General features: G+C 46.3%; 1 long non-coding RNA gene across 1 annotated transcript; it reads right to left on the bottom strand.

The window, feature by feature from the left end:
* Positions 1–1,719: 1,719 nt before the first annotated feature.
* LOC134486838 (uncharacterized) lies at positions 1,720–14,020 on the bottom strand. The gene is made up of 2 exons (XR_010066261.1): positions 12,956–14,020; positions 1,720–3,406 (listed from the first exon to the last, which is right to left on the bottom strand). It is a non-coding gene; the product is annotated as an uncharacterized LOC134486838 (long non-coding RNA).
* Between the last annotated feature and the right edge of the window lie 1,839 nt (positions 14,021–15,859).

The following is a 15,859-nucleotide window of genomic DNA, read 5'->3' as shown; positions in this document are numbered from 1 at the left end:
GTTTTTCAGGGACCTCCACACTGATTTCCATAGTAAGTGCACTAACTTACATTCCCACCAACACTGCTACATTTGTTGTTTTTCTCCATAACTGTCTTAGTTAGGGTTGCTGGTGCTGTGATGAAACACCGTGACCAAAGCAAGTCGGGGAGGAAAGGGTTATTTGATGTATGTTTTCATCATGGGATAAACAGTCAGGACAGGAACCCAAGCAGGGCAGGAGCCTGGTGGCAGAGCTGATGCAGAGGCCATGGAGGGGTGCTGCTTACTGGCTTGCTCCTTGTGCCTTACTCAGCCTGTTTTCTTATAGAACCCAGGGCCAGCATCCCAGGGGAGGCACCGCCTCCCATCAATCACTAATTAAGAAAATGCCTTACAGCTGGGTCTTATGGAGGCCTTTTCTCAGTTAAGATTCCCTCCTTTCGGGGCTGGGGATTTAGCTCAGTGGTAGAGCGCTTACCTAGGTAAGCGCAAGGCCCTGGGTTCGGTCCCTAGCTCCGAAAAAAAGAACCAAAAAAAAAAAAAAAAAAAGAAAAAGATTCCCTCCTTTCAGATGACTCCAGCTTGTGTCCAAGTGACATAAAACTAGCCAGCACAGTGACAGACAGTCTGACTTGCTCTGTTTGGTTTACATTTCTCTAATGGCTATGGGAATATTTTTTCCTATACGGTCATTTTTTTTCCTTTGAAAATACTTATTTTTATTTTATGTGTATAGGCCTTTTGCCTGCATGTATGTTTGTATTCCGTGTGTATGCCTGGTGCCTTGGGAGGCCAGAAGAGCACATTAGATCCCCTGGACCAGAGTTAGGGATCACGCTGAGCCAACATGTGGGCGTTGGGAATTGAACTTGGGTCCTCTGGAAGAGCAGCCAGTAATCTTCCGTGCTGAGCTGTCTCTGCAGCCCCTACTCATTTACTTTTAAAAGTAGCCACCTTTCGGGGTTGGGGATTTAGCTCAGTGGTAGAGCGCTTGCCTAGCAAGCACAAGGCCCTGGGTTCGGTCCCCAGCTCTGAAAAAGAAAAAAGAAAAAAAAAAGTAGCCACCTTTCCAGTTGAGCATGTAGCTCTACATTAGAGCACGTACCCAAGCATGTGCAGGGTCCTGGGTTTAGCCCCAGCACCAAGAAACAAAAACAGGAAGCAAACAAAATCCCCAGAAAATAAGCTTGGGTTTGATGAGAAGTCTAGAGGCAGAGGCAGGAGGATCTCTGTATTTCTTTCTAAGTATTATTGTTCAGGTGCAGTTGGATGCCAGCCTGGTCTACGTAGGGAGTTCCAGGACAGCCAGGCTACATAACAAAAACACACAAACCAAACCGAACAATAACACCGGAAAGGAAATGTGGCACCTAAGCTGGCTACAGTAATCTCATACTCAGGAGGCTGAGTCTAGAGGACTGTTTAAGACTAAGGCCGGCCTACATTGCATAGTGAGCTCCAGGCTTTCAAGGGCCACAGAGTGAGACCTTGTTTCAAAACCCACCTGCGCCCGTTTTTGTCTACTTCAAGCAAACTAAAGTCATTTGGGAAGAGGAAGCTCCAACTGAGGAATTGCCTTCATCAGGTGGGCCTATGAGCAGGCATTTTCTTGACTAATGGTTGATATGGGAGGGCCTAGCCCACGGTGGGTGGTGCCCAGGGTAGGTGTTCCTGGGCTGTATGAGAAAACAAGCTGCCCACGCCAGTCCAAAAAGCTGAGGGATGAGCTGGACATTATATTTTCTTCTTTTCTTTCTTTCTTTTTACTTTTGCTGTTTGAAACAGGGTCTTAGGTTTCAGATTGCCTGTAGCCTGGGCCTTAAACTCATGAACAAGCAGAGGGTGTCTTTGTACTCCTGGTCTTCTTTTTTTTTTTTTTTTTGTTCTTTTTTTTTCGGAGCTGGGGACCGAACCCAGGGCCTTGCGCTTCCTAGGCAAGCGCTCTACCACTGAGCTAAATCCCCAACCCCACTCCTGGTCTTCTTACTTCCCTAGTTATCTCCCTAGAGAGCTGGAATCAGAGGAGTACCCTGCACCTTGCTATGTTTTCAGAAATAATACAAGTTCTAACCAACTTCAAGTTCAAGGACAGCCTCGGCTACAAACCAAGTTCAACAGAGGCCAGATTTTGCGATCCTGAGACCCTATTTGATGTATTTCTTTCTAAGTATTATTGTTCAGGTGCTGATTGAACTCAAAACCTTAAGAATGCTAAGTGCATTCTCTACCATTAGAGTCTTTCCAGATTCTATTTACTTCTCTAAGAGACACAGATGCATTGACTAAGATAGCCAGCCTATAAGTTCTGATCCTCCTGCCTCAGCCTCTTGCGCTGTTTTCCTACCTTATCACTTTGATCCAGCAAAACCCAGGTCCTTGCTACTGTTCCCAGGTACTTGGAGGTGGGCTGAGCAGGGGTAGAGAGCTAGGGATCGCGGGGCTTCCCCAGGCTCTACACAGGAGGGAATTGTGGACCAGGCCCTATCTGGAATGGCGCCTGGGAGTTTCCACGGTGACAGTAAACAAGCCTCAGCCTCCTCAGCTACAACTGCGGAGTTCCTCCTCTAGGTGCTCTGAGAGCTGGCGAGGTTCCGGGTGTGACTAGGAGCACAGAGACAAAGAGCCCGAGGTGAGGGCCGCTAACCCGGTGGGCTGAGGACTGTGCCCATGGGATGCTGAACCGCAGGCATGGGATTTGTAGCCCCGCTGAGTCCTGAGAGAGGGAGAAGTAATTGGCCCCAGCGAGACAACAGTGTGTTTGCCCTGGAGAAAGGAGAGGAGGAACACTAGGAGAAACCTATCCTGAGGAGGTCTAGCAGACACACTATGCCCAGAGACCTATGGCTGTGTAAGTTCTTGGGGGGCAAGTTGGCTGCACTTATCCATCAGGATACCTTCAAGGGAATTAAACAGCAGCGGGAGCAAGCGCTTCATAAGTTCGCAGTCCTGTGCTTTTGCACGGCTGCTCATGGGAGGGTGGCTCCATCAGAATGCTGGGTGTTCTAACTCCGCATTACTCCTGTGAGACCAGGTCTCAAAGATTGAACTTGAAGCTTGCAGTTTTCTCGAAGCTGGCTGACCAGCGTGCTCCAGGGATTTGCTTGTCACTGGTCCCAAAGCTGTAGAACCACGCACAGCTTCTAAAGGGGTACCTGGGATTGGAACTCAGGTCCTCTTGCTTGCATAGCAACTGGTCTTCCCAGTGAACCATCCCCAGCCTATAAGATGTTGTTGTTGTTGGCCTTGTTCTGTTTTAGACAACACACATTTGCACAAGGCTGTGAAAAATTTGTCCTCTTGGCCAGGCATGGTGGCCCATGTCTTTGGGTCCATCACTGGGGAGGCAGAGACCGTGGATTTGAGTTGGAGGCCAGACTAATGTACACAGTGAAGTCCAGGACAGCCAGGAGTCCATTGGGAAACCCTGTTTTAAAAAACAAAACCAAAATAACCAACCGACACCCTCACCTTGTCATCCTACCTCTGCCCCAGAGATGTGTTTATCATGTGAATGCTTTCTGCCTGCATGTATGCATAGGCACATGTGGTACCAGTGCCTGAGGAGGTCAGAAGAGGCTGTCAGATGGTTGTAAACCACCTTGTGGGTGCAGGGAATTGAAAGTGGGAATCCTCAGCCTCCTCCAGCTTCATATTTCCCAATCTTCCCCTGAGGGGATGCTTTCGAATCTTCGAACTTTCTTTTACAATGTTTTATTTCTAAGCTAGAAATAATGGTGCACACCAGGGTTTACAGCACTCCTGGGGCTCCTGTGGGAGGATCTGGAGTTCCTGTCTATCCTGGGCTACATAATGAGCTTTCGGCCAGCCTGAGCTACATAGAGAGACTCTGTCTTCACAAACAAAGCCTTGGAACTGGAGAGAGCTCCATGGTTAGTTCTTGACCTATCCCATCAGATCGCTAGCACCCACCATGGGCTGCTGAGAGGCATCCAACTCCAGCTCCAGGGGCTCTCGTTCTCCTCTCTGGGCTCCTGGGGCACATACACACAGAGACACATTAAAAAAAACCTCCTAAAACAAAATCCCAGGGCTGGCAGGATGATAGCTCACCTGGTAAAGGCACTTGTGGCCAAGATGGACCAACGACCTGCGTTTGATCCTCAGAACCAATATGGTAGATAGAAGGAGACTTCTGTAAACCTTTGGACTTCATATGTGCTTGATTGATGGCCCATGGCCCTTCTCCACACCAGATAAATAAAATATTTTTAAAGTGTAAAAGAAGAAGTGATAAATAAATAGGAAAAATCCCCAAATTTATTACTCACTTTACTCCAATATGAGCAATTTTCTTTGTGTACTTTTCACCAACTCCTGGGTTCTTTTCTGTTTTTCTGGATTTTTTTTTTTTTTTTTTTTTGGAGCTGGAGACCGAACCCAGGGCCTTGTGCTTGCTAGGCAAGCACTCTATTACTGAGCTAAATCCCCAACCCCTCTTTTCTGTTTTTAATGTCTATTGGGGGCCCCAGAGAGGTGGCTCGGTGGTTAAGAGCACTGACTGCTCTTCCAGAGGTCCTGAGTTCAAATCCCAGCAACCACATGGTGGCTCACAACCATGTGTAATGAGATATGATGTCCTATACTGGTGTGTCTGCAGACAGCTACAGTGCACTTATATAATAAATAATTAATCTGTAAAAAATAAAAATAAAAAAAAGAGCTTGCACTGCTCCTTCAAAGAAGTTGAGTTCAATTCCCAGCAACATGTCAGGTGCCTGTAACTCAAGTTCTAGGCCAGAACCTCTGCCCATACATACACATAACTAAAGATAAAACATGCTTTGGATATGCTTCATTGAATACTTTCTTTTTGAGACAGGATCTTGCACTTTATCCCTGACTTGTCTGGAAGAAGAACGTACCTGTCCTCCCTCTCCTGAGCGACAGGGCTACAGGCACGCAGGAGTATGGCTGGCCTGCTAAGGTTGTTGTATACATTACGTTGGGCTCACTAATTTCCTTGGCCTCCTCGTTTTTTTCTGTTGTGTGAATGCAGGGTGGCATAAAATGAGTTGCCTGGGAGAAACTTTTTTGTGTCTCCCTGATGTTGCAACATCAAGGCTGATAAAGGCTCCTCCCAGGAGGCCTTCCCCTGCCTGCCTTCAGAAGCCTGTGCAGAACTGATAACCCTCCCTAAGAAGAGGGATGGGATGCCCGGACAGTGGAGGCAGTGGAGCTGGGATGGCCTGAAGGCTTAATAAGAGAGCTGGGGGCAGCAGCTAGATGGCTAGAGAGAGCCCATGTTCCTGCTTCACAGCTGAAGAGGTCCTGGCAGCCTCACAGGCGGTCCCAACAATTCATGCCTGGTTCCCCACCCCTATTTGGGGGTACTCAAAGCTCGGCTGGGTGAGCCTCCTCCCTCAGCTCCCAGAGCGGATAGTGCACAGCCAGTGCTTCTAACTAAAGAGGACCTGGTGCTCCTCCCCAGGATTCTGATGTCTGCTCTCTGTTTGCTGCTAGGCTCTCAAGTAGCCCAGCTTGTCACCAGTGCCAAGTTTCCAAGCTCAGAGAGAGATGGCAACTGCTGTTTAACTGTTGAAGAAATTTCGGGGGTCTGGGAGCCTCTCATAGCGATGTCCCTGATGGGTAGGTGATGCTGGACCCCGCCCCTCTTCTCCAAGCCCTCTGGGTCCTGAGTGATAGTGGGCCTGAAGGCTCACACTCTGGCTCTTCACTGCATTCTCAGCTGAGAGAGGTAGCCTGAGTTGTCACCACTGAGTTTTATGGAAAGAGCCAGACACAGGGTGTCTGTCAACTAAAGAAACAGCTAAACAACTTAAGAGAGGCCAGGGCAGAAAGAGAAGAAAAAAAAAGGAACTGAAGACAAGAAAGCTGAGAAGTTATAAGACCTAAGTGGCCAAGTCAGAACCTGCAGGTGCTGGTCCCAACCAAGTTCCAGAGAGCCTACCTCCCTACAGGGCCGCTGTAATGCTGATGGCTGCCAAGGGTCAAGGTCGTAGTAAGGAAAGTCTGCACGGAGATGGTAACATTGTCCTAACAGCAGCGTTTCTGCCTGCCTGCTATTCACGTCTGCGGCTGCCAGGTGCTGAGCGGAACGGAAACTGTGCAGGCTCGCATTCACTCCCTACCTGCTCCTTCCCTCCCACTTCTGCTCAGGTGGAGCTGAACAGCACACAGCATTTAGAAGACTGAGGCAGGAGGTTGCGATTTTGAGAATTGACTGGGCTATGTAATGAGAGCTTACCCCTACCACACCAAAGTAAGCGAAGGCAAAACTTCCAGCTGTAGTTTTGGTTTCCAGAGTGTGGGGCCCGCCTTTAATCCCAGCACCCAGGAGGCAGAGGCAGGCAGATCCCGTGAGTTCAAGGCCAGCCTGGTCTGTAGAGTGAGTGCCAGGACAGCCAGGGCCACACAGACAACAACAATAAATAGATGGAGCAGACCCCACTTCGTGGTCGCACACATTCTCTCTTGCAGAGTTTTTATTTTATGAATATGAGTATTTTATATGCACGTATGTTTGCTCACCATCTGTGTTTCTGGTACCAGGAGAGGTTGCCAGAGGGCATCTCATCCCCTGGATGTGGAGTTACAGATGATTGGGAGCCACTGTGTGGGTTCTGGGAACCAAGCTGAGGTCCTCTGCAAGAACAACAAATGCTCTTAACTGCTGAGAGCTAGCGCTTGTGCTTCCCCCGTCCCCCGTTTATATGTGTCTATCTATGTGTGAGGGGACCAGAAGAGGGTGCCCTCTATCACCCTCCACCTGTTCTTCGGATCAGGGTCTTCCCCCCTCCCTTCCCCCACCTTTTTTTTAACCCAAATAACTTCCTGTCTTTGCTCCACTGGCGGCTGGGATTAGAGGCATACTCAGGACACCAGTTTGTTAGATGGGTCCTGGTCTTAACCACCAAACCATCTCTCCAACCCCTAGTAAGTTTGGTTTTGTTGGAGATGAAGTTTTGCTTGTGCCCAGGTGGTCGCAGAAGGCATTAACCCCTGCCTCTGGCTGGGCTTACTGGGGCCCCTCCCACACCTGATTCTGTAATCTTTATTGGATGCTGGATTTTATTTATTTATTTTTTTTTTTGGTTCTTTTTTTCGGAGCTGGGGACCGAACCCAGGGCCTTGTGCTTCCTAGGCAAGCGCTCTACCACTGAGCTAAATCCCCAACCCCGGCCATGGTTTTCATACACGTATGTACTGATCAATCAGTAAATTCTCTGCTGTGACCTGAGTGAGCGTGTAGCTCAACAATAGATGTCATGACTTTTGGGGGGTGCCTTTTGTTTGTATGTGGTTTTTGTTTTGGTTGTTGTTGTTGTCTTCCTTTCTTTCTTTTTTTCTTTCTTTCTTTCTTTCTTTCTTTCTTTCTCTCTTTCTTTCTGTATAAATTTATTGGGGAATGGAGGGGAGTGAGGAAGAAAAGGGGTAGAGGTAGACAGATGGCAGCAGAGCCAGGAGGACAGAGAGGCCAGAGGGAACATGTTGGGGCAGAGAGAGAGAGAGAGAGTGAGCTTGTGTTGTTTTTCTTTTTTTTTTCCTTTTCTTTTTTTCGGAACTGGGGACTCGCTAGGCAAGCGCTCTACCACTGAGCTAAATCCCCAACCCCTTGTGTTGTTTTTCAAGACAGGATCTCTCTCTGTAGCCCTGGCTATACTGGAACTCACTCTGTAGACCAAGCTGGCCTCAAACTCAGAAATCCACCTGACTCTGCCTCCTGAGTGCTGGGATTAGAAGGGTTTACCAACACACCCTGAGGTGTTTTAAATTTCTATTCATTAAAAAGAAAATGCTCAGGGCTGGAGACATGACTCAGTGGTTAAGAGCACTGACTGCTCTTCCAGAGGTCCTGAGTTCAAATCCCAGCAACCACATGGTGGCTCACAACCATCTGTAATGGGATCCGATGCCCTCTTCTGGTGTGTCTGAAGACAGCCATAGTGTACTATGATAAATAAATAAATAATAAAAAATTTTAAAAAATGCTCTGATGTCAGTGGTTGTCTTGACACTCCCTTGTAGCTGATGATAGCTGACCCTGAGCTCCTGAATTCTCTACCTGTATCTCTCAAGGACTGAGACCACAGGCCTGAGCTACTGCTCCCATTACCAACACAAATTGTAGAATGCTTTTGTGCTGCAGATCTGTGGACCTCGCTCACCAACTTTCTCCCATGCAAGTGTGTGGGCTCTAAAGTCCGGCAGTCGTCCAAGCCGCAGCTCCCAGCAGCCTAGAGAGCATAGTGTTTCCGCCTCTCAAGGCCTTGAGCTGGGACACGGATGAGCTCATCTTTGTTCCCTGACTCCAAAGGATACTCTTTGCTGCCTGGTATCTAGGCTCTTTGAAACAAATTTTCCTTATATTTCTCCCATTTTCAAAAGTCATTTCAGAAAATAGGGTTAATCGGGTTGCAGATTCTCAACCCAGTTTCTGCAGAAGTGGAGAACTGAAAGCATCAAGCATTCATTTCATCTTGATCTGAATTCTGTGTCAGGAAGCCTATGAAATGGTCTGAAGACAGAGGGGCGTGGTGGCACCTGCCTTTGTCCCCAGCACCCAGGAGGCAGAGGGTGGATCTGAGTTCAAGGCCAACCCGGGTAACAGAGTAAACTTTCAGGACAGCTAGGACTAACCACATGGAGACTCACTGTCTCGAAAAATTAAAAAAAAAAAAGAAAGAAAGAGAGAGAGAGAGAAAGAAAGAGAGAAAAGAAAAAAAGAAAAAAGCGGAGGAAAGCTTCTTTGGAACATAAGTCAAACAGACTTAACATGGATTGGTATTAAAGCTAGCGACACACGTAAGCAGCATTTAGTCAGAATAGCCCACACTGTGAAGCCAGTTTTGTAAGAAACCCCCCCTTACCTCAGTCTAACTCTGTATAGGTAGCCAGGCAACTGCAATCTGCTGCTTCACAAAAGTGGAGCTCACTAGACGCTTGTAAAATCCTCCTTTTTCATTGTCTTTCAGCATTTTGGATGCCTTAAGAGGTCTTTCTATGACCTACAGACTTCCTTTGCGGTGCTAATCTACATTACAAGGTTTTATACTGTGTTCTAGTGAGGACATTTGAAAAGCATGTGCCTTTGAAAAATTAAAGTTATTAGATCCATACTCTTTTAAAAATTGATGATTTCTACTTTTCACTAATTGCGTGATAGTTTATGTCTCTCTGTCTGTCTGTACATATGTGTCTTGTTACTTTTCTATTGCTGTGAAGAACATGCAAAGGCAACTTAATGCAGAAACAGTTTATTGGGTGCTTACATTTCCAGAGGGTAAGTGACCCTTTAGATTTTCTGGGTTCTGTGTGTGTGTGTGTGTGTGTGTGTGTGTGTGTGTGTGTGTGTGTGTGTGTATCCTGGCTGTCCTGAACTAGCTTTGCAGTTTGGTTAGCTTTGCTTTTGTAGTATGGGTTTGGCCTCAAATCCATAGATCCATCTGCTTCTGGCTCTGGAGTGCTGGGGTTAAAGGCTTGTCATGCACCACTACTGCCTGGCTTTAGAGCTGATTTTATAAGATTATTAGATAAATGTGGTGGTACAGAACTATAATCCCAGCATTTGGGAGGTGGTTGCAGGAGAATCATGAGTTTGGATTTATCCTGGATTCATTTTAAAACACTGTCTAGCCAGGCATGGTAGCATACACCTTTAATCCTAGCACTCAGGAGGCAGAGGCAGACAGATCTCTGTGAATTCAAGGCCATCCTGGACTATAAAATCTGTTTTAGGTAGCTGGGTCACTTACACAGAGAAACTGTCAGAAAAAAACTACAAAAAAAACAAAACCCAAAAAACAAAAACAAAAAACCCTACAAAAACCTACAACAAAAAAACAAAACAAAACAACAACAAAACCTACCCCCCCCCCAAAAAAAAGGAAGAAAATGACACGACTCAATATTTTCCCTTGGAGGGGGGTGCAGTTTAATTCACTTGATAGACCAGGCTGGCCTTGCCTCCTCCCCTAAATTAAACCAGACTTAGTCATGCTCATCGCTTTGATTTATTACACTATAGGGATGCAAACCAGAATCAGTAAGAGGGAAAAGTATGTATGAGGTACAAGTCTGAGGAAAAACCAGTTGCAAAACTCTGTGGTGGTAAAATCCCATCATGATCCCAGCACTTCCATAAGTGGAGGCAGGAGGATCAGAAGCTGGAGGCAGTTTGAGATGGGGGGGAAATGAGGGAGGGGGGGGAGAAACAACCAAAAAAAGAAACAAGGTGAAACAGAAAATAAAATCAAATATAAGCTTCCTAGAGCTGCCCCAAACCCACAACTGGAAACTTATTTAAGTGTTGCCTCCTGGAGAAGCGCACCTGAAGCCAGTAGTCTAAGGTTTTCTCATTGGAGTTAGTCCAGTAGGCATAGAGTATCTGTGTCATTGACAGGAGCCAATGAGTTTCCACACACCCATGAGGAGAGTGGGTCTCTTGTAGCTGTAAGAAGCAACTAAGGGGTTGGGGATTTGGCTCAGTGGTAAAGCGCTTGCCTAGCAAGCGCAAGGCCCTGGGTTCGGTCCCCAGCTCCGAAAAAAAAGAATAGAAAAAAAAAAAAAAAAAAAAAAGAAGCAACTAAGGGAGAAAGGGCTTAATTTAGTTCACAGTTCAAGCCCACAGTGGGCAGTCACAGGGAGGCAGATAATCATGTTAGATCTACAGTAATTAAGAGAGAGTACTGGATGGGTATGCATGATCAACTTTTCAGACGGGGTTTCTCTGTGTAGCCTTGGCTGTCCTTGAACTCTGACTGTAGACCAGGCTGGCCTCGAACTCATAGATCTGCCTGCTTCAGTCTCCTGTGTGCTGGGATTACAGGTGTATGGTGGTGGCCAGCCTGGCCTATTGCATCAGCATATTTTGTGGGCTGACCTAGGGGAAGTACTTCCCCAGGCAGCTGCTTTTGAGGAACGGGAACCCTTTCAGCTTAAGCTGTCTTCCTATAACAAATTGGTTTGGTCTGTATTAATGGACTATGAATAACCCAGAACTGTGAGCTAGAAAAAAAAAAATCCCCACCTAAAGTTGACTTTGTTGCAATATTTTATCATAGCAAAAGGAAGGAGCAGCCAGCTATTCAGCATAACGCACACTGCTTGCATAATGTATGCAATCACCTTTATTATTTAGGGTAAGTTTTGTATCAGTTAGGGCACCAGTCCACACACATACATACTACCTTAGCTCCCAAAGGCCAGCCAAGGACTCCCCTTGCAAGTAGAGCTTTCTAAACAGTATCTCTCTCAGGCCTACACACACACACACACACACACACACACACACACACACACACACACACACCCTGTGTCTGTATAGGCCAGTGGATTGGGCTCAGTTAGCTGTCCCCCAGGCCTCCAGGGATCCTCCTGCCTCTACTGGCCCCATGCTGAGATTACGGGTGTGCATTACTTTCTCAGGGTGCTGAGGGGCCTAACTCGAGCTTCCTACTTGCACAGCAAGTACTTTTAAGAACTGAGCAGTCTTGGGGTTGGGGATTTAGCTCAGTGGTAGAGCGCTTGCCTAGGAAGCGCAAGGCCCTCGGTTCGGTCCCCAGCTCCGAAGAAAAGAACCAAAAAAAAAAAAAAAAAAAAAAAAAAGAACTGAGCAGTCTCTTGAGCCCTAAATTTGCAATTTTTAATTCTCTTAGGGAAAAAAATATAAATGGCATAAACATAATTTTCCGTGTGTATTTCGTCTTCCACCCCATGGGTGCTAGGCTTTCCCAGCTCTTGCTCATGACTGCTATTTTTAAAGGGGGCCTACAGCAATCTTTTGGACGCGTTTATGGTGCTAGAAGCTATGTATGCCATAGTATATAGTATATAGTATATAGTATATAGTATATAGTATGGTCTCAATGCAGGTTCAGGCAGGTGTTGGGTGTCAAGGGCTCAGCAGTTGTCTGTCACCACAGCAGTTTATCACTGAGGCAAGTTCACAAACCCATATTTCTGTCTCTGTGAACTTGGTAATACATTTACAACCACCACCAACACCACACAAATAAGTGGTGTGCCTGGTCACTGCTCATCTGGGTTTAGCACAAGTGTTTGTAGACTGTAGAGTTAACAGCTAAATGTGTACTTTTGTGCTTACTCACAATTAACGTACTCCAGGAACTAGGGATCTGTGTCATGTTGTTACACTGGGGCTCACTAAACCAAGATAACCATAACTCCTTCGTGTCAACAGTAGTCGTGTCATGTATGACAGTCTGAATTGTGCAAATTCCAAAAAATGTAAATATTTAAAAGTTGTGTGTTTCCCTAAGTTCCGAATACTTAATGTTTTGGGCTTTGTTTCTTATATTCAAAATGGCCTCTGTATACTCCAGGCTGACCTCATATTCAAAACTAACGAATACAAATTGTTATTGCTATAAAGTGCCTGTTTAGCACAAGACACACTTTTTTTGTAATGGGTGCTTTGAGATTTTCGTGATTTGCTATCTCTGCTTCTATTTTAATACTCAAGTTACCTTTTTAAAGCTCTAATATTTATTAGTTTTTTTGTTTTTTGTTTTTTTTTTTTTAGCGTTTCTGGAATCGGACTCAGGGTCTTGCACATTCTTTGCAAGCACTCCCCCCACTGAGCTCTGAGCTCTGTTCCAAGCCCAGGACAAGATATGTTAGTACTGTTTTCTGAAAACAGTCATACCTTTCTTGTTTCTTTGCGTTCTGAACTTTATTTGTTTTTGTACAAAGGCCTAGCACGCGCCCATCTATAGGAACAGAAACTGCGTACTAGGTTCGTCCTCCATTTCCGGATCTGATCTGGGACGGATATGACCCTCGCGGCTTGAGCCGACGCAGAAAGAGCGACAACCCAGGCGGATTACTCATCCTGCTTTCCCGCGTCCAACCAGGGAGAAGGAGCGGGATCGGACGCGCATGCGCTTTCCTAAGTTTGTGTAGTTCCGTTCCTCTGGTTTTTGTAAAAGTCACCTAGGGAGAAGAGGCTGAATCACTTCCTCCATTCTTTTACCTTGAGGCGCTGGGAAGGGAACCTCAGGGCCTCGCGAGCACTCCAGCCACTTTCTCGTTTCTGTTGCACCGTTCTGCTAGGCCAGCATGTCGTAGCATGTTATTGTCATCACTACTTCCGCCGCGATCGCCAGCGCCACGTGGCTCCACTCCTAGGAGAACACGGCTGTCAATCTGATTTTCGTCCCCGGGGCCGCACGCGTCCTTTAGAACCTGGGCGCGGCTGTTTCTGCGCACGCGCAGCGATGCTAACACCATTGGCGGGAGGGTACAGCTCGCCCCCTGGCGAGCAGCGCCGGGAGCACAAACGACACTCAATGATACTCTTGCGCACGCGCAGTGCAAACTCGGCCCCAGCGCGGGATCGCAGTTTGGCCCCTAGGAGAGGGCGCGCTGCGCAATCAGCAGCCAAGGGTTTGTGCGCAAGGCACACGCGCCTCCCCATGAAGGAAAGCTGCGCGTGGGTCGAACGGTGCGCATCATGCCACTCGCCTCCGCTGCGGGGTCTCCTCTACCTTGAGGTTTTTGGGTTTGTGGTGTCTCTGGGCTTTTGCGTCATACTCCATAATGGAGGGCGCCAGACCTAGTGCGAGCTACTAAACTTAGGGGATAGAACCGGATAGCGGAAGTTCCTAGAGCAGGCTCCCGGAAGTGATCCAGCAAGTTCCTAGTCCAGTAAACTTTAACTCTAGTTCCCCGGACCGCGAGAAGAGGTGTACGGGTGTGGAAATGTGAGACCACAAGGGTTTCGTGGAGAACGCGCCCCTTCACATTTTGCCCCTATTCCTCTCTTAAGGTGTTGATGTAGAAAGGGAGTTTACTCTGGAGCTACATATAAGTGACTGGCCCAGGATGACAGATTCGGGTCATTTCAAATTCCATTTTTAATGTAGTAATGTTTTGATCGAGTGATTTATATAACGGAACCAAGTTATAAAACAAGAAAGACACGTTTCAAATCCTGTGTTCCTCACATTCAATGCTGACCCCCGAACCCTACCTTAGGGAGAGGCAGCTGTGTACATGAATAAATACGTTTGCTTTAATAAATTGGTTGCTTTAATTAATTTGACCAAGATGGTTTGAGTCAGTGGTCTTTCTTCCATCTTTGGGATTAACACTTTCCCACTAAATTGCAGGAGGGTCCTTCTAGGATATCTGGCAACGCGCGCGTGCGTGTGTGTGTGTGTGTGTGTGTCTGTCTGTCTGTCTGTCTGTCTGTCTGTCTGTCTGTCTCCTGTATTCTCGGTTGTATAGCAGATGTCTCTGGCTAGCTAGATCTGTGCCCACCTTACATACTCTTAACCATTAAAAATGTGCATATCTGCTAGGCTGGTTGCACACACATTTAATCCCAGCACTTCAGAGACAGATGGCAGGCAGGTCTTTTTTTAAAATTTGAGATCAGCCTGGTTTACAAAGTGAATTCCAGGATAGACAGAATTTTACAGAAAAATCCTGCCTCAAACGAATAAACAACAGATAAATAAATGTGCTCTTCTGTAGGGACTAGTTTTCTGCCTTTATTCTTTCTTTTTTTTTTTTCTTTCTTTTCGGAGCTGGGGACCAAACCCAGGGCCTTGCGCTTTCTAGGCAAGCGCTCTCCCACTGAGCTAAATCCCCAACCCCTCTGCCTTTATTCTTTAAGATTGCCTTGACTAGTTAATCCTTTTTATTTTGGTGTAAACTTTATAATTGTCAATTCTCTCCTTATCTCTACCCTCAAACTGATGAAATGTGGTATTGCTTTAAATTATAAGGTTGACTTAGAATGGTCACATTGATAACATTGATATTAACTTTACAATTTATGAACACTTAGTCTTTGATGGGATTAACCTTGCTTTGTTTTGTTTTGTTTGTTTTGTTTTGAGACAGGGTCTCTCTTCATAGTCCTGGCTATTCTGGAGCTCCCTATGTAGACCAGGCTACCTTAAACTCACAGAGATCCTTCTTCCTCTGCCTCTCAAATGCTAAAAATTAAAGGCATGCACTGCACTTAAGTATAATTTAATTTCTCTCAACAATAATGGTCATCTTCTATGGGGATTTTCCTGTTTGGCTTACAAAAATTATTTGTATTTGAGTATTATTAGTGGAAATTTAGATATTTATGGAATATTGAACTTGAATCTGGTGACCTTATTGCCAGTTCTGATATTTTATGTACAGATTATTTTAGATTTTCGCTTTTTAGTTCTTTTTTTTTTTTTTCGGAGCTGGGGACCGAACCCAGGGCCTTGTGCTTCCTAGGTAAGCGCTCTACCACTGAGCTAAATCCCCAGCCAGATTTTCGCTTTTTAAAAGACTTACTTGTTTTATGTGTATGGACGTTTTGCCAGTCCCCTGGAACTGGAGTTAGAGATGATAGTGAGCCACCATGTCGCGCTGGGAAATGAACCTGAGTTCTCTGCCAGAACTAGTGTTCTTCCTGACTGAGCCATCTTACCAGCCCATAGGTTTTTAGCTGTTGGGATAGGCTGTTGCTACTCATGTTTGAGAAGGTTCAGTAAAGAAGGGTAAGGTTTCTATTGTGGACAACAGAAAATATCCAGAGGCATCTGGAAGAGTCCAGAACTGGGAGAATAGAAAGCAGACAGGACATGGCCGGGGCTAGGGGAAGTGGAAGACAGGAGAGAATAGTGAGGATAGTGAGAGAGAGATCGGGGTGGACACATTATACAGATCATAAGGATGAGTAGTAGCTGGGGGAGAGATTCCTTTTGGGACCAAAAACCCTTTCACAAGTTCCTAAAGGATGCTGGGGGTTTTGTTTTGTTTGCTTTTGTTTTTCAAGGCAAGGTTCCTTGGCTGTCCAGGAACTCTGTAGACCAGGATCGCCTTGAATTCACAGAGTTCTGCCTGTCTGTGCGTGCGTGCGTGCGTGCGTGCGTGCGTGCGTGCG

Source organism: Rattus norvegicus, chromosome 4 (genome assembly GCF_036323735.1).
Source record: "Rattus norvegicus strain BN/NHsdMcwi chromosome 4, GRCr8, whole genome shotgun sequence".
In the NCBI taxonomy this organism is placed as follows: Eukaryota; Metazoa; Chordata; class Mammalia; order Rodentia; family Muridae; genus Rattus; species Rattus norvegicus.
Note: the sequence above shows the minus strand (reverse complement) of the source record. Positions and strands in the feature narration are given on the sequence as shown.